The sequence below is a fragment of the Hyperolius riggenbachi genome, chromosome 10, assembly GCF_040937935.1.
Source record: "Hyperolius riggenbachi isolate aHypRig1 chromosome 10, aHypRig1.pri, whole genome shotgun sequence".
In the NCBI taxonomy this organism is placed as follows: Eukaryota; Metazoa; Chordata; class Amphibia; order Anura; family Hyperoliidae; genus Hyperolius; species Hyperolius riggenbachi.
The window spans coordinates 207,099,414-207,118,035 of record NC_090655.1 but is presented as its reverse complement, the minus strand read 5'-3'; the positions used below and the strand labels follow the sequence as shown (position 1 = coordinate 207,118,035).

The following is an 18,622-nucleotide window of genomic DNA, read 5'->3' as shown; positions in this document are numbered from 1 at the left end:
CTACTCCTTGCTAGCAGAGGAAGACCAACATGAGTGTTATAAGGAATTGTCAGCATATTCCCGTGAAGAATTAATGCAAATTGTTATGCATGTTAAATCTTTTATGCAGCAGGGCAACTCTGCAGAATCTGAGATGCAATCATTGTTGCAGATTCTGCAAACCCTAATTGCAGTAAGAGATCCTTCTACCTCCTGGACTCAAGTTAGATCCCTGCCTGTCTATTGCAATAACTCCTCCTCAGTAATAAACCAAACCAAGCCAATTAAAACTAATCATATTCCTGTCACTTCCAAACAGACAGTTCAATCCTGCAATTATGCTCAGGGTAATCTGCAAGCTCCCATTAAGAGTGATTGGGATCCCCCATTCAGTAGATGGGAAATTAACGCACTAAATGATGAATTAAAGTATGATTGGGAATCATTTAATGAATTCTATTCCACAAAAGAAAAGACATTTTTGGATGCATGTATAAAATCTGCAACTTCTCTGATGAACCTGAATGTTTGCAAGTCTGACCGTGTACTTCCTTTGATGAATGGAAAAAGATTTTGCATAAAAAAGATCCTTCTGAGTTTTCTGGTAGTCAGTTTGTGCAGCATTCAGCAGCCAATGTTAACCCTGTCAGTTCCAGCAATAAGTTTGTCAGCTTCGATCCAGTATTCCATCCTGAACAGATTGATCAGATGTATGGTTACCTTAAGAGTGACTGGGATCGATTTCTTGAGTTCTATCTAGAAAAAGGTGATTCATATATTTTTGCATGCATGCGTGCTGTCCAGTCTATGGTTGATCACAAGACTTGTAAATATGAATCAGGTTCTGGTCTAGTAATCGCTTGGCAAAGAATTTTGTCTCATTCTTATGATTATCAGAGCACACCACCTGTTAATTCTGCCCCAGGCATCAAGGAAGAGACATGCTCTCTGTCCTCAGTAACCTGTTCCACGGACTTGGAATTACCTGTATCCAAAAATCATAAAAGAACTGCTCCTTTACAAACTGCGGTTAGATCCACTCCATGGTCGTTCCAGCTACCTACATCATACCTGCCCTGTTCTTCTGCACATCAGGACTTTGTTAAACTCACCCCTGCTTCCAGACTGAGTCAAAAATCTAAGTTCAAACGGAAATATTTTCCTACAGCCTCCATCCTTCCAGTTACCACCGCAAAGACTCCAACAGTTATGTTGCCAGTTTCCGCAGATCCACAAACTGTATCTTTACCGAAACCTAATCCATCTTCACTCCAGCCTGCTGTTCCTGTTATGCCAGTTACCTCAGCTCTGCCTGTACCACTTACCTCAGTCGTGCCAGTTACTCCTGCCGTGCCAGTTACTTCTGTCGTGCCAGTCTCCTCAGCAGTGCCAGTCTCCTCAGCCCTGCCTGTGCCGGTCTCCTCAGCCCTGCCTGTGCCAATCTCCTCAGCCCTGCCTGTGCCAGTCTCCTCAGCCCTGCCTGTGCCAGTCTCCTCAGCCCTGCCTGTGCCAGTCTCCTCAGCCCTGCCTGTGCCAGTCTCCTCAGCCCTGCCTGTGCCAGTCTCCTCAGCCCTGCCTGTGCCTGTCTCCTCAGCCCTGCCTGTGCCAGTCAGCTCAGCAGTACCAGTGTCTGTCAGCTCAGCAGTACCAGTGTCCGTTGGCCCAATGTTTTCCCTTTCAGAAGATTTGGCAGTGTCCTTGTCGGTCGGCTTGGCAGTGTCCCTGTTGGTCAGTTTGGCAGTGACCCAGTCAGACAGCTTGGCAGAACCTCTGTCAGTTGGTTTGGCAGTGGGTCCTCCAGACGTCTCAGCAAGCCTCCTGCCAGCTGTTCCGGCAGAGTCTCAGTCTGCCGTTCCAGCAGAACCATACTCCACAGCTCAGCCAAAGGCCCAGCCAGGTGCTCGATCAGTTGGTCTGCCAGTTGCTCGATCTGAGGTTCAGCTAATAGCTCTGCCAAGGGTCTTGTCAGCTATGCAGCCAGTGGTCCAGCCAGTCGCTCAGCCAAAGGTCCAGCTTTCTCGAGTCTCTGCTGATGCCCTTTGCCCTTCAACTTCTGCTAGAGCACAGACTTATGCTGAAGTTCAATCCGCACAGATGTCTGACACTCAGGCACCACAGACCCCTGTTAATGCCCTGTTTCCACAGACTCCTGCTGAGATCATGCTTCCTCAATGCTCTGCTGAAAGAGGGCTCCCACAGTCTTCTGCTGAGGCTAAGCGCACACTCATTTCTGCTGATGGCTTGTCCTCAAAGACATTTTCTGGTACTCAATTCCCACAGATCCCTCCAGATACCCTGCATTTACAAACTGTTGTCCAGTCTGCTGCTTTGCCTGCTCTATTGGAAAATAACTTTCAGTTTATCCATCCTGATAACCTACAGTCTGCTGTTCCTGCTCCTGATGACCTACAGTCTGCTGTTTCTGCTCCTGATGACCTACAGTCTGCTGTTTCTGCTCCTGATGACCTACAGTCTGCTGTTTCTGCTCCTGATGACCTACAGTCTGCTGTTCCTGCTCCTGATGACTCACAGTCTGCTGTTCCTGCTCCTGATAACCCACAGTCTGCTGTTCCTGCTCCTGATAACCCACAGTCTGCTGTTCCTGCTCCTGATAACCCACAGTCTGCTGTTCCTGCTCCTGTTGCCTCCAAGTCTGCAGTTTCTGCTCCTGTTGCCTCCAAGTCTGCAGTTCCTGCTCCTGTTGCCTCCAAGTCTGCAGTTCCTGCTCCTGTTGCCTCCAAGTCTGCAGTTCCTGCTCCTGTTGCCTCCAAGTCTGCAGTTCCTGCTCCTGTTGCCTCCAAGTCTGCAGTTCCTGCTCCTGTTGCCTCCAAGTCTGCAGTTCCTGCTCCTGTTGCCTCCAAGTCTGCAGTTCCTGCTCCTGTTGCCTCCAAGTCTGCAGTTCCTGCTCCTGTTGCCTCCAAGTCTGCAGTTCCTGCTCCTGTTGCCTCCAAGTCTGCAGTTCCTGCTCCTGTTGCCTCCAAGTCCGCAGTTCCTGCTCCTGTTGCCTCCAAGTCTGCAGTTCCTGCTCCTGTTGCCTCCAAGTCTGCAGTTCCTGCTCCTGTTGCCTCCAAGTCTGCAGTTCCTGCTCCTGTTGCCTCCAAGTCTGCAGTTCCTGCTCCTGTTGCCTCCAAGTCTGCAGTTCCTGCTCCTGTTGCCTCCAAGTCTGCAGTTCCTGCTCCTGTTGCCTCCAAGTCTGCAGTTCCTGCTCCTGTTGCCTCCAAGTCTGCAGTTCCTGCTCCTGTTGCCTCCAAGTCCGCAGTTCCTGCTCCTGTTGCCTCCAAGTCCGCAGTTGCTGCCGATGCCCTCCCGTCTGCTGCTTCTGCCGATGCCCTCCCATCTGCTGCTCCTGCTGGTGCCTCTCCTGATGAGATCCTGTCTGGTACCTCTCCTGATGAGTTCCTGTCTGGTGCCTCTCCTGGTGGTATCCTCCTCCTGTTTATGGCCATTATGCATCCCTTCCTGATGGCATCCAGTTTTCTGTTTTATTTGATGACCTCAGATGCCCTGCTCCTGTGGATGTCCAATCTATGGCTCTTCCTGGTGTCCTTCATTTTTTTTGTTTCACCCAAAGGTCTTCAGAGGGACTTGCAACATGTCCTATTGCCTCTGGGTCCTTTTGTCCAGTCAGCCTGGTAATACCCGGGTTATGGCCTCATTTGCTGACCGATTTATGGCCTGCCTCTTTGCCAGTATTTTCTGGGACCCAGGTGGGCATAAGTCCAAATGGAGCATCCGGAGGCTGCTCCTTGAGGGGGGGGTAATGTTACAATCTGCATCTGCTGGTAGATCCCTGCATGTACTACCTCTGCTTTACCAGCAGATGTCACCAGCCTCTATGAATATACAGCCTGAACTTTCCTCTGCCCACCAGCAGAGGGTGGACTCTCTGGATATCTCTCCACAGACAGGGAGGAGGCCTGGACTATCGCATGGTATTTAAGCCACACCTGAACACTCTGAACTTGCTAGCTCTTTGTTCCTGATCCTAGCCATCCTGTCCGGAGTTCCCTGTTCCTGGTTACCTTGTTCCTTGATTCCCTGCTGTATTGATCTCCCGTGTTTTGACCTTGTGCTTTGTATTCCGACTATTCTTTGCCTAGCGATTACTGTACTGTTTGATCTCCTGTGTATGACCTCTGCTTGCCGACTATCCGTGTGTCTCCTCCTCGATTGTAATCTGTATTTTGTATATATATTCCTAGGTTTATGTTGTATTACTATTCTGGATCCAGGGTCTGTGTGCACACAATTCTATACACTGGATCTACTCTGCATAGCTCGCTTATGCAGAGAGGTCCTTGTATAAACCCTGATTTTCATACCTTGTATGCTTACTGTATATATCTGCCAGTATTATTTGATGCAGTGTGTTGTATGTGTGTGTAGAATACATTGCCTGCAAGTTGATACTGATTGTTTCTGTGCATGAGGTGAATGCACAGTATTTCTTTATTTTCATTTAATAATAAATCCTTATTATTCATTTACTCCTGGTTTGGCAGTCTTTTCCTAAACTGTGACATCTCTGCCTGGTTGCGGGTTTGTGCGTTGGTTTCTGTTTGCTCCAGGTGCAGCGCACAAACTCCATGCAAATTATAACAGAAGAGCTAGCCAAACAATTTGTCACTAGGAAAAGGTCTGAGATCCTGTTTCTCCAGCCATGATTGACATGGATTTAAAGCACCTGTCTGAATATGCTATTCTAGCAAGAGACAAAAGGAAACTTTGCTATTATACGTTTGCAGACGATTCATTTGAGGATCTGCAGCAGCTGATTTCATGGGTTCAGTCTGTGAGTAATGAAAGAACCTTTCCTTATGATTTAAAAGACTTTTTGTCGGTTTTGCATGAATGTTGTTCTGAAGCCCAACAAAATTCAGTTGCTTATTCCACAATGCATGTTCCGGGTAATTTATCAGGCCCCATTAATTGTCCTGCTGCCCCTTTGAATCAAGCCAAATCCTGGCCAGTAATTAACCAGATTCAATCAATTAAGTCCACTCATGATCCTGCTACTTCCATTAATACTGGAATCTCATTTGTTTCAGCTATGGAAGTGGATTGGACTATTCAGCACAATAACTTCTACTCCTTGCTAGCAGAGGAAGACCAACATGAGTGTTATAAGGAATTGTCAGCATATTCCCGTGAAGAATTAATGCAAATTGTTATGCATGTTAAATCTTTTATGCAGCAGGGCAACTCTGCAGAATCTGAGATGCAATCATTGTTGCAGATTCTGCAAACCCTAATTGCAGTAAGAGATCCTTCTACCTCCTGGACTCAAGTTAGATCCCTGCCTGTCTATTGCAATAACTCCTCCTCAGTAATAAACCAAACCAAGCCAATTAAAACTAATCATATTCCTGTCACTTCCAAACAGACAGTTCAATCCTGCAATTATGCTCAGGGTAATCTGCAAGCTCCCATTAAGAGTGATTGGGATCCCCCATTCAGTAGATGGGAAATTAACGCACTAAATGATGAATTAAAGTATGATTGGGAATCATTTAATGAATTCTATTCCACAAAAGAAAAGACATTTTTGGATGCATGTATAAAATCTGCAACTTCTCTGATGAACCTGAATGTTTGCAAGTCTGACCGTGTACTTCCTTTGATTGATGAATGGAAAAAGATTTTGCATAAAAAAGATCCTTCTGAGTTTTCTGGTAGTCAGTTTGTGCAGCATTCAGCAGCCAATGTTAACCCTGTCAGTTCCAGCAATAAGTTTGTCAGCTTCGATCCAGTATTCCATCCTGAACAGATTGATCAGATGTATGGTTACCTTAAGAGTGACTGGGATCGATTTCTTGAGTTCTATCTAGAAAAAGGTGATTCATATATTTTTGCATGCATGCGTGCTGTCCAGTCTATGGTTGATCACAAGACTTGTAAATATGAATCAGGTTCTGGTCTAGTAATCGCTTGGCAAAGAATTTTGTCTCATTCTTATGATTATCAGAGCACACCACCTGTTAATTCTGCCCCAGGCATCAAGGAAGAGACATGCTCTCTGTCCTCAGTAACCTGTTCCACGGACTTGGAATTACCTGTATCCAAAAATCATAAAAGAACTGCTCCTTTACAAACTGCGGTTAGATCCACTCCATGGTCGTTCCAGCTACCTACATCATACCTGCCCTGTTCTTCTGCACATCAGGACTTTGTTAAACTCACCCCTGCTTCCAGACTGAGTCAAAAATCTAAGTTCAAACGGAAATATTTTCCTACAGCCTCCATCCTTCCAGTTACCACCGCAAAGACTCCAACAGTTATGTTGCCAGTTTCCGCAGATCCACAAACTGTATCTTTACCGAAACCTAATCCATCTTCACTCCAGCCTGCTGTTCCTGTTATGCCAGTTACCTCAGCTCTGCCTGTACCACTTACCTCAGTCGTGCCAGTTACTCCTGCCGTGCCAGTTACTTCTGTCGTGCCAGTCTCCTCAGCAGTGCCAGTCTCCTCAGCCCTGCCTGTGCCGGTCTCCTCAGCCCTGCCTGTGCCAATCTCCTCAGCCCTGCCTGTGCCAATCTCCTCAGCCCTGCCTGTGCCAATCTCCTCAGCCCTGCCTGTGCCAGTCTCCTCAGCCCTGCCTGTGCCAGTCTCCTCAGCCCTGCCTGTGCCAGTCTCCTCAGCCCTGCCTGTGCCAGTCTCCTCAGCCCTGCCTGTGCCTGTCTCCTCAGCCCTGCCTGTGCCAGTCAGCTCAGCAGTACCAGTGTCTGTCAGCTCAGCAGTACCAGTGTCCGTTGGCCCAATGTTTTCCCTTTCAGAAGATTTGGCAGTGTCCTTGTCGGTCGGCTTGGCAGTGTCCCTGTTGGTCAGTTTGGCAGTGACCCAGTCAGACAGCTTGGCAGAACCTCTGTCAGTTGGTTTGGCAGTGGGTCCTCCAGACGTCTCAGCAAGCCTCCTGCCAGCTGTTCCGGCAGAGTCTCAGTCTGCCGTTCCAGCAGAACCATACTCCACAGCTCAGCCAAAGGCCCAGCCAGGTGCTCGATCAGTTGGTCTGCCAGTTGCTCGATCTGAGGTTCAGCTAATAGCTCTGCCAAGGGTCTTGTCAGCTATGCAGCCAGTGGTCCAGCCAGTCGCTCAGCCAAAGGTCCAGCTTTCTCGAGTCTCTGCTGATGCCCTTTGCCCTTCAACTTCTGCTAGAGCACAGACTTATGCTGAAGTTCAATCCGCACAGATGTCTGACACTCAGGCACCACAGACCCCTGTTAATGCCCTGTTTCCACAGACTCCTGCTGAGATCATGCTTCCTCAATGCTCTGCTGAAAGAGGGCTCCCACAGTCTTCTGCTGAGGCTAAGCGCACACTCATTTCTGCTGATGGCTTGTCCTCAAAGACATTTTCTGGTACTCAATTCCCACAGATCCCTCCAGATACCCTGCATTTACAAACTGTTGTCCAGTCTGCTGCTTTGCCTGCTCTATTGGAAAATAACTTTCAGTTTATCCATCCTGATAACCTACAGTCTGCTGTTCCTGCTCCTGATGACCTACAGTCTGCTGTTTCTGCTCCTGATGACCTACAGTCTGCTGTTCCTGCTCCTGATGACTCACAGTCTGCTGTTCCTGCTCCTGATAACCCACAGTCTGCTGTTCCTGCTCCTGATAACCCACAGTCTGCTGTTCCTGCTCCTGATAACCCACAGTCTGCTGTTCCTGCTCCTGTTGCCTCCAAGTCTGCAGTTTCTGCTCCTGTTGCCTCCAAGTCTGCAGTTTCTGCTCCTGTTGCCTCCAAGTCTGCAGTTCCTGCTCCTGTTGCCTCCAAGTCTGCAGTTCCTGCTCCTGTTGCCTCCAAGTCTGCAGTTCCTGCTCCTGTTGCCTCCAAGTCTGCAGTTCCTGCTCCTGTTGCCTCCAAGTCTGCAGTTCCTGCTCCTGTTGCCTCCAAGTCTGCAGTTCCTGCTCCTGTTGCCTCCAAGTCTGCAGTTCCTGCTCCTGTTGCCTCCAAGTCTGCAGTTCCTGCTCCTGTTGCCTCCAAGTCTGCAGTTCCTGCTCCTGTTGCCTCCAAGTCTGCAGTTCCTGCTCCTGTTGCCTCCAAGTCTGCAGTTCCTGCTCCTGTTGCCTCCAAGTCTGCAGTTCCTGCTCCTGTTGCCTCCAAGTCTGCAGTTCCTGCTCCTGTTGCCTCCAAGTCTGCAGTTCCTGCTCCTGTTGCCTCCAAGTCTGCAGTTCCTGCTCCTGTTGCCTCCAAGTATGCAGTTCCTGCTCCTGTTGCCTCCAAGTCTGCAGTTCCTGCTCCTGTTGCCTCCAAGTCTGCAGTTCCTGCTCCTGTTGCCTCCAAGTCCGCAGTTCCTGCTCCTGTTGCCTCCAAGTCCGCAGTTGCTGCCGATGCCCTCCCGTCTGCTGCTTCTGCCGATGCCCTCCCATCTGCTGCTCCTGCTGGTGCCTCTCCTGATGAGATCCTGTCTGGTACCTCTCCTGATGAGTTCCTGTCTGGTGCCTCTCCTGGTGGTATCCTCCTCCTGTTTATGGCCATTATGCATCCCTTCCTGATGGCATCCAGTTTTCTGTTTTATTTGATGACCTCAGATGCCCTGCTCCTGTGGATGTCCAATCTATGGCTCTTCCTGGTGTCCTTCATTTTTTTGTTTCACCCAAAGGTCTTCAGAGGGACTTGCAACATGTCCTATTGCCTCTGGGTCCTTTTGTCCAGTCAGCCTGGTAATACCCGGGTTATGGCCTCATTTGCTGACCGATTTATGGCCTGCCTCTTTGCCAGTATTTTCTGGGACCCAGGTGGGCATAAGTCCAAATGGAGCATCCGGAGGCTGCTCCTTGAGGGGGGGGTAATGTTACAATCTGCATCTGCTGGTAGATCCCTGCATGTACTACCTCTGCTTTACCAGCAGATGTCACCAGCCTCTATGAATATACAGCCTGAACTTTCCTCTGCCCACCAGCAGAGGGTGGACTCTCTGGATATCTCTCCACAGACAGGGAGGAGGCCTGGACTATCGCATGGTATTTAAGCCACACCTGAACACTCTGAACTTGCTAGCTCTTTGTTCCTGATCCTAGCCATCCTGTCCGGAGTTCCCTGTTCCTGGTTACCTTGTTCCTTGATTCCCTGCTGTATTGATCTCCCGTGTTTTGACCTTGTGCTTTGTATTCCGACTATTCTTTGCCTAGCGATTACTGTACTGTTTGATCTCCTGTGTATGACCTCTGCTTGCCGACTATCCGTGTGTCTCCTCCTCGATTGTAATCTGTATTTTGTATATATATTCCTAGGTTTATGTTGTATTACTATTCTGGATCCAGGGTCTGTGTGCACACAATTCTATACACTGGATCTACTCTGCATAGCTCGCTTATGCAGAGAGGTCCTTGTATAAACCCTGATTTTCATACCTTGTATGCTTACTGTATATATCTGCCAGTATTATTTGATGCAGTGTGTTGTATGTGTGTGTAGAATACATTGCCTGCAAGTTGATACTGATTGTTTCTGTGCATGAGGTGAATGCACAGTATTTCTTTATTTTCATTTAATAATAAATCCTTATTATTCATTTACTCCTGGTTTGGCAGTCTTTTCCTAAACTGTGACATCTCTGCCTGGTTGCGGGTTTGTGCGTTGGTTTCTGTTTGCTCCAGGTGCAGCGCACAAACTCCATGCGAATTATAACAGAGGTACACCGTATTTTAGTGGTACAGGGTTGGAAAGGAAGGGCCCTAAGGCTACCCTTTGTGTTCTGCCAGCCAGGAAGGAGTTGAACCACTGGAGAACAATGCCATCTATGCCACAGTACTCTTGTAGCCTGTTGAGCAAGATTTCATGATCGACTGTGTCAAAAGCCGCTGAGAGGTCGAGCAAAATCAGGATGGAACATTGACCCTTGTCTCTTGCAATGAGCAGATCATTGCAAATCTGGGTGAGGGCTGTTTCACAGCTGTGATATTTCCTGAAGCCAGATTGAAGAGGGTCAAGGATGTTGTTTCTGGAGAGCCTGGCTTCAAGTTGGAGGTAGACAGCCTTTTCAATAACTTTTCCCAGAAAGGGGAGGTTTGAGACAGGTCTGTAGCTGTTTAGAGCATCTGGGTCTAAGGATGGTTTCTTGAGTAGTGGCCTGACGATTGCTTCTTTCAGAGTAGAGGGAAACCACCCTTCTTGTAAGGAACCGTTGACTATTTTGTGGAATGCCGGTGCAAATAGTTCAGGGCATTTCAACATGAACTTAGTGGGGCCAGGGTCCAGATCGCAGGTAGTCTGGCGAAGGTTTGAGAGGATATCCAAGATGTCTTTTTCAGTGATTACCTTAAAATCAGACCATGGTGGTAGGCTATTTTTGCACCTGTTATATGGCTCTGCATGGGTTTCTGGAGCTGTGAATTGAATGGCAGATCGTATGGAGGAGACTTTGTCTGAGAAGAAGTGGGCAAATTTCTCGCACAGTTCCTGTGAAGGTCTGATGCTGGATTTCCTGCAAGATGGATTGCAGAGACTGTCAACCGTGCGGAAGAGTTGGGCAGGTCTGTTGGCTGCATTTGCAATTTCGTGAGACAGGAATAAGGACTTCTTTTTGTTAATGGTCGTTTGATATTTTTTCAGGTGAGCAATTAGGGAAAGTTTGTCATCAGGGGACTAATGTTTGCACCTCCTTCGTTTCAGTCTGCGTCCCTGTTTCTTTAGTTCCTTTATAGAGTTGTCAAACCAACGAGCGTGATGTAATGGTGCGGAACGTTTAATCTTTAAGGGAGCTATGGCGTCAAAAGCGGCTGAGACATTGTGGTTATATTTAAAGTGAACCTAAAGCCTACCAAAAAAAATGAGATGAACTCACCTGGGGCTTCCCTCAGCCCCCTGCAGACGATCGGTGCCCTCGCAGCTCCGGTCCGATGCCTCTGCACCCGCCGGTGACGACTTCCGGTTTTGCCGTCACCGGCCGACAGGCATGGGAACGCGAGTGATTGTTCGCGTTCCCAGCCTGTATATCGCCCCCTATGCTGCTATTGCGACCTCCTGGCCGCAATAGCAGCATAGGGGGCGATATACAGGCTGGGAACGCGAACAATCACTCGCGTTCCCATGCCTGTCGGCCGGTGACGGCCAAACCGGAAGTGTTCGCCGGCGGGTCCAGAGGCATCGGACCGGAGCTGCGAGGGCACCGATCAGCTGCAGGGGGCTGAGGGAAGCCCCAGGTGAGTTCATCTCGTTTTTTTTTTTTACCTTAGGTTATCTTTAAGGACCATGGATTCAAGGCCTAAGTTGTGATCTGTCAGTCCGCCTAGATTGAGGCTGTTCTGAAGGTTTTGGGGTGTCAAACCTTATTTACCTCGCTGTCCAGCAATTTTACTTTTCAATGTGGTGAGGGGCTTAATGAGTTGAGTTTTTCTAACATGTTTGGTAATATCATCTGTTTTCTGCATTATGGCATTCGGTAATGCTTTGTGAATTGAGACCGTGTGTCTATCCTACAGATGGATTCAGTAACAGAAACCCACCAGAGAGATATTCAGGTCTTGTTTTGATATGAGGCTCCACCAAGAAACCTCTCTGTGTCCACCATTATCGGGTAGGTGGAATTGAGAATCTTGATGCATTTATAAAGCAGGGATAACTCTGAATGCAACTTAAAGAGAGTCTGAAGCGAGAATAAATCTCGCTTCAAACCTCATAGATAGCAGGGGCATGTGTGCCCCTGCTAAAACGCCACTGTCCCGCGGCTTAACGGGGGTCCCTTCACCCCCAAATCCCCTCCGTACAGCCGGGGAGCGCTTCCGCATTGGGGCAGGGCTAACTGCCGCAGCCCTGCCTCCCGCGCGTCTATCAGACGCGTACCTCCGCCTCTCCCCCGCCCCTCTCAGTCTTCCTTCACTGAGAGGGGCGGGGGAGAGGCGGCGATGCACGTCTGATAGACGTGACTAGAGGCAGGGCTGCAGCCGTTAGCCCTGCCTCCAGGAAGAGAATATCTACGACCAAGTTGACGACCAAGTCTTGCGGGGGTGGGTTTGGGGGTGAAGGGACCCCCATTTAGCCGCGGGATAGCGGCGTTTTAGCAGGGGCACATATGCCCCTGCTAACTATGAGCTCTGAAGCGAGATTTATTCTCGCTTCAGAGTCTCTTTAAGCCCTGCACACACAAAAATCAGAGAGTAATTGGGGGTTATTAAAGAGAGACTGACGCCTTCTAAAAATCCTCTTTTTATTTGACATTTATCTTCAGCAATATGAGCATAGCTAAAACGCTGCATTCCCATGGCAGAATGATGTAATTAACCACCCCCAAATCCCCAGGGCAAAATTTGAGGGATTGTTTCCTGATAGAGGCAGAGCTTTGGGCAGTAGCTCTGCTTCTACTCATGTCAATCCCCGCCTCTCCCCACCTCAGTCTTCTTTCACAGAGGGTCGGGGAAAGGCAGCGATCAGCGGGGATTGACAGTAATGGAGGCAAAGCTACAGCGCTAAGCTCTGCCTCCCCGGGAAGCAAAATCCATGACCTGAAAAGTTGTGGAATTTTGTCCAGGTATTTGGGGGGTTTAATTACATTGTTGTGCCGTGAGAATGCAGCGTTTTAGCTATGCTCATATTGCTGAAGATAGTTGTCAAATAAAAAGAGGATTTTTGCAAGGCTTCAGACTCTCTTTAAAGATCCGGCTAGATGATGTTGGGTGGCCGCTGTACACACGCTTGAGTCACCCACGATTTTCAGCCAAGGCGACCTTTATCGGGCACCAGGGCCAAGTTCATTCCAGCGTGTGTACGTAGCATTACTTCTGGTGTTCTCTGTGATATCACTGCACATCCATTATTTATCTTGGCATTTATACAACTTCCATACAAGAAAGTTCAGTGGTGAAGTCCAGTGATAAAAGCAGGGAAACATAGCTATTCAAAAGCATTACAATGGCTTCAAGCAATGAGGATTGCCATGGAATGCATTTTTCCATAGACTTGTGTTGTTGTCACCACGTTTAGCATGGTGATTTCACTGCAAGGCAGTCGAGGCAGGAATTAGGGCTCAAAAACCCACTAGCAGCCTTTTCTAAGCGCTAGTGATTTGAAAAGGAGAGTAAGTACAAAAGAAAAAGAAAAGAAATGTGGAGTTTTGATAGCTATTAAAGACTCCCTGGGTATGGTTGTAGAAAATAATTTTTGTAGTCCTGATGGTAGATTAGTGGTAGTCACGGGAAAGATCAACTCTGAAGAAATAACCATTGCAAATATATACGCCCCAAATTTCCACCAAACCAATTATATTAATAAAAAACTTAAAAAAATACAAAATTTATCGAAAGGACGTTTAATAATTGTAGGCGATTTTAATGCAATAGTAGATCCCCAAATAGACTCAACCATCCAAAGTAGAAGAGCATCTTCAACAATTCAATCATCTTTAATTAAATCAGAACTTTATGACACTTGGAGATGCTTACACCCCAAGGAAAGACAATATTCATATTATTCTCCTGTCCATAAGACGTTTACCAGAGTTGATCTATGCCTGACTGATAGGTTCACCTTACCATGGATCTCAGGGGTAGAAATAGGTCCAAGAATATGGTCAGACCACTCCCCACTATTGATTAGAATACAATTACAAAACCCCCAATTAAATGCAAACATTTGGAGACTTAATAAATACATTTTAAACTCTGAACACACATCTCCATATATAAAAAAGGATCTAGAAGAATATTTCAAAATTAACAACAATAATGAAGTATCAAAAACTGTGATATGAAATGCACACAAGGCATACATGAGGGGAGTGTTTATAAAACATGGCTCAATTCAAAAGAAAAAATTTAAAGAAAAAACTAATTCCCTTTTAAATAAAATCAAAAAATTAGAATTGGATATTTTTGGAAAAAATAAATCAGAATTAATCCCGACTTTAGAAGAAACTCGCCAAGAATTGGCAGACTGCATGTACCAACAATATGACAGGTGGCAGTCTATGTTAAAAGAAACATGGTACTATGAAAAAAACAAAGCAGGGAAAGCTATGGCCCAAAAGATAAAAGGTAGAAGAATATACCAGAGAATTGTTAAAATCAGAGACCCTAGAACCAACACAGAAGTATATCACCCCAACCAAATAGTTGATGCTTTGGCCTCATACTATGAGAATCTTTATAATTTAGAAAAAAACCCAAAAACATATGTCCCATCAAACCCAGAGATTGATAATTACTTAAAAGATATCACCTTACCCTCCTTGTCTGAATTTGAGCAAAAACAAATAGACGTACCTTTTCGCCAGCAAGAAGTAGAGGAGGCCATTAGAGATTTAAAGAAAGACAAGGCACCAGGAGCGGATGGATTTGTAAATGAGTATTATAAGAAATTCAGCTTTATTCTAATAAAGCCATTAACTGAAATGTTCAATGAAGTTGCAGCTCTTGGTGCCTTCCCCAAAGAAGCATTATCAGCCATCATAACGACCATACCAAAAGAGGGTAAGGATTTGGCGGATCCTGGAAACTACAGGCCAATATCCCTGTTGAATTCGGACATAAAAATATATGCCAGAATTATTGCAAGAAGGTTAGCCCCATTAATACCCCAATTGGTTCATCAAGACCAGGTAGGATTTATTAAAAATAGAACCACAAGTGATGGGACAAGAAAAGTGTTGGCCTTGCTGCATAAGATCAAGCTCTGTCGGACGCCTACTCTCTTTGTCTCCTTAGATGCTGAGAAGGCGTTCGACAGAGTTAATTGGACATATATGGCTAAAGTTTTGAATAGATTTGGTATCTCTGGTTTCTTGTTTAAAGCTATCTTGGCCTTGTATTCCCAACCGTCCGCTAAAGTATTATCTTCTGGTTCATTGTCTCCCCCTTTCTCAATTAGCAATGGTACTAGGCAGGGCTGCCCTCTTTCCCCTTTAATATTTATATTATCCCTAGAACCCTTAGCCCAAAAAATTAGAGAAAACCCGCAAATCCATGGCATTAAGACAGGAGCATCCTACACAAAATTGGGACTCTATGCGGATGATATCCTACTCTACCTACAGAAACCCACTATATCCCTGCCAAGTTTGAGTTTGGAGCTTGATCTTTTCTTGAGGGTCTCATACTATAAACTAAATCAAACTAAAACAGTTATACTCCCCTGTTATGTACCAGTAAACAATATTAATGCTTTAAAAAATTCTTGCCAATATACATGGACAGATAAATCTATTAAATATTTAGGCATTCTAATAACCCCAACAATAGCGCAATTATATAGAGAAAACTATGTCCCCTGGTTAACCAAATTAAAATCAAAATTAGAATCTTTGGCAAAATTGGAATTTTCATGGTTAGGTAGGTCAGCAGCATTTAAAATGATGTTATTACCACAATTATTATATCTATTTAGAAATCTCCCAATAAAAATCCCCCAGAAATTCTTCACCTCACTACAACAGCTTCTAAATAAATTCATTTTAATGAACAAAAAAATCTAGATTCTCTAATAAAATACTTACCACCCATACTAACAGACTAGGCCTGGGAGTGCCTGACATAGAGAAGTATTATAAGGCCACTGTACTTGAACAATCCAGACCTTTGTGGACAAATGATAAAACCAAACAGTGGATTGCCATAGAAGAGGAACAACTTCCCTCGGGTACTCTCAGGTCCTACTTAGAATCTAGAATGTCATGGAAAATTCAACAATATGTTAAAAACCCAGTCACAATTAATACTTTTAAAATATGGAAAGATCTGTTGAAGTTATGTAGAGAGGATGTTCTAGCAGTTGAAATACCCACACAACTGTCGGCATTGCAGAATGTAATCAAAAATATAAATTTGGAACGCTGGCAGGTGTGTGGGATGACGACTATAGAGGATCTTATGGTTGACTCTCAAGTCAGATCATTTGAGGAGTTAATGCATGACTTTCATATCCCTATATCTGATAGACCCATGTATGAAAAAATACAAAAATTTCTGAATAAACACCCGTTTAATCCTATTCTCTTTCCACCTATAATTAAAAAAATTATCAGCCCAGAAGGTACAGATAAAAGAGGCACATCTATTTTATATAAAACACTTTTGGGACTATCAAAAGACCCCCAAAGGTGGCAAATGTATAATTGGCAAGAAAAATTAGAAATTGACATAACAGAGGAAGATTGGGAATCAGCGTATAGATCACTGAAGAAAGCATCTCACTGTGTTTCTCATAGTGAAGGTTATATCAAAATCCTCTGGCAATGGTATATGACCCCTGAAAGGATATCAAAATTCGACTCAAACTCATCCCCTTTGTGTTGGAGAGGCTGTAACCAATCAGGTTCTTTAATGCATATATTTTGGAAATGCCCAAAACTTAAAAAATTATGGGAAGAGGTAGAAAGATTTCTCAAAAAATTACCAATGTCACTTGAGACTATTCCCCCCAGTATGGCTTTGTTGAACATAGGTACCATGGATCTGCCAACCCAGGAGAGACTTATTTTTAATCATGTTTTTATTGCCATTAAAAATCTTATAGCAGCAAATTGGAAATCTCCAATTATACCAAAGATGGAAGATATTCTGAAATTAGTAGATTCCAATTTAATAGCTGAGAAAGCTTGGGCTATAAGAAATGGCAATCTTCAATCTTTCCTGGGGAAGGCGGATCTATGGCCTAAAATATATACACAATCAAAATTGTTAGACTTATAACTGAAAAAGCAATCTTCACGTTCCTCTAATAAGGAAAACACCGATTCTCTCACTTCTACCCAGTTAACACTCACAATGGATTATAATTAATATATTGGATTCATAAAACACAGGATACCCATGGATATGTTATTCAGCATTAGAGAAGGATATACTTTCAATATCGTTTTGAAACAAATATGAAGAGAAATAAGATGGAACTAGATATTGGGAATATACCACATAGAGTAGTAGGTTAGTTGGTTAGATTAGTTTGTAGCTTGTAGTTTTAGATACATAATCATAAACTTTGTTTTTCTATTGGATATACAGAACATCGATTAAACCATACCTAGACAATATATTTGTAGACTTTTAGATAGCTGTGCTATATACATCACAGGGAGGAGTCCCTGGAATCTCTGTGGGGAGGTTAAGTCCTCCCATTTTCCAGGTCGACACTTACCCTTACACTTCTAAGTCAAGTAATAGAATTAGTATTGCTATACCAGATAAGGTATTAGTTTAATGATTAGTTTTAAGATTAGATATTTTTACTTCACTAAATATAAAACTATAATCAGAAGTTTGTTTGTTTTCACTATTAACAACTTTTAAATACATAATACACATTTGAATCAGTAGTAACTTGTCTTTTTCTCAATATACCAAGACAACCATATTGCACATAAAAATGTAAATGTACAAGTTATTAGGTGACTCTTTCCGCACTGATTGTTTAAACCTATCCAGAACCCGCGGACTATGCGACCTTCCGCATTTTTGGATATGTTTAGTACTACAACTACAATTCCGAAATTTAATACGGAATTCCGCATCTTTTCTACGGAACTCCGTTGTAAATATCCGGAAATCCGGAAATCCGGAGGTTTTCTTTTCTTTTCGGAAATAATGCGGAAAACTTTATGTATACATTTAACTAATAAACCTGTTTTTAAAATTACTATTAGATTTTAATAAGATATCTGTCACTGCTGAAATAAACTACTGTATTTAACCCATAACAAAGCCAATTATAAAAAACTGTTTATGTATAATTTTGACTTATGTTATTTAATACATTTATTTGAAATGTTGTAAAAATTCTTTTGAAAAATTTCCAATAAAAAACATTGAAACCGAAAAGGAGAGTAAGGATTCAGCGTGCGTGATTCATGTAAAATAATGACATGATAAATATGTTTCCATGTGTTTGTTTTCATTGGCTATTACAAATGATATTAAGGGCTAAAATTGATCAAAAGATTGTTCTGCGGTGTTGAATTATAGTCAGTCCTAATATTGATTGTAACATCAATCAAAAACAAAAATTGAGTGATAATGGAATAGTGCAGTGCTGTCCAACTTCCTGGATGTGGAGGACCAAGCACCAGAAGGGGACAGTGCATCAACGTCCTTGCTTTGTGGGCGGAGCCAAGCGGGACAAAGAGGTGAGCCTGCCAGGGGAGAGGGACTAAGACAGAAAACAGATCGGGCGAGTAAGAGCACTCACGGGTCAGTTGGACAACACTGGAATAGTCTATGGGCAGTTTTACTGGGATTTTTTTGAATAAAAAATGTCCACACCTTTTGACCATGTGATCGGCTGGGTTAGGACCTAAGATATGTTTTTGTTGTACCTGATAACCCCATATCCCAGACAAGATGCTAAACTTGATATTAATTAGGGATTTTTTTAGGGGAAATCAAAATAAATTAGATACCAATTTGAATAGGTACGTATTGAGTCAAGTCATTCAATCATTCGAGAATCAATAAAATGATACATTTTATTACAACATATTAAAAACACAAAATTGCACTTTTTGGACTAGTCCAAAACATGTCACTTCTGTCAGATTTCTACAACCTACTGTAAGTGACAGCAACATAGGAGAAAGGTAATTTATGGCTCATTTTACTCTGGAAAAAATGTACTTCTTATTTGTGTATGTTTGCACATATTTTACCTTTTACAGTTTTTCGCTGTAGTGCCCCTTTAAGGCCTAAAATTGATCAAAAGATTGTTCTGCAGTGTTGAT

The 18,622-nt window shown here is 44.3% G+C and overlaps 1 protein-coding gene across 5 annotated transcripts in view; it reads left to right on the top strand.

The window, feature by feature from the left end:
• LOC137534274 (zinc finger protein 84-like) overlaps nucleotides 1–18,622 on the top strand; it is an 84,134-nt gene that overhangs the window by 28,885 nt on the left and 36,627 nt on the right. The window contains exon 2 of one of the 5 annotated variants that reach the window (XM_068255683.1): nucleotides 11,403–11,497. The exons of the other annotated variants lie outside the window; for them this stretch is intronic. The gene's annotated coding sequence lies outside the window, so the exon portion shown is untranslated. The remainder of the gene's footprint in view (nucleotides 1–11,402; nucleotides 11,498–18,622) is intronic. 5 annotated transcript variants of the gene reach the window in all.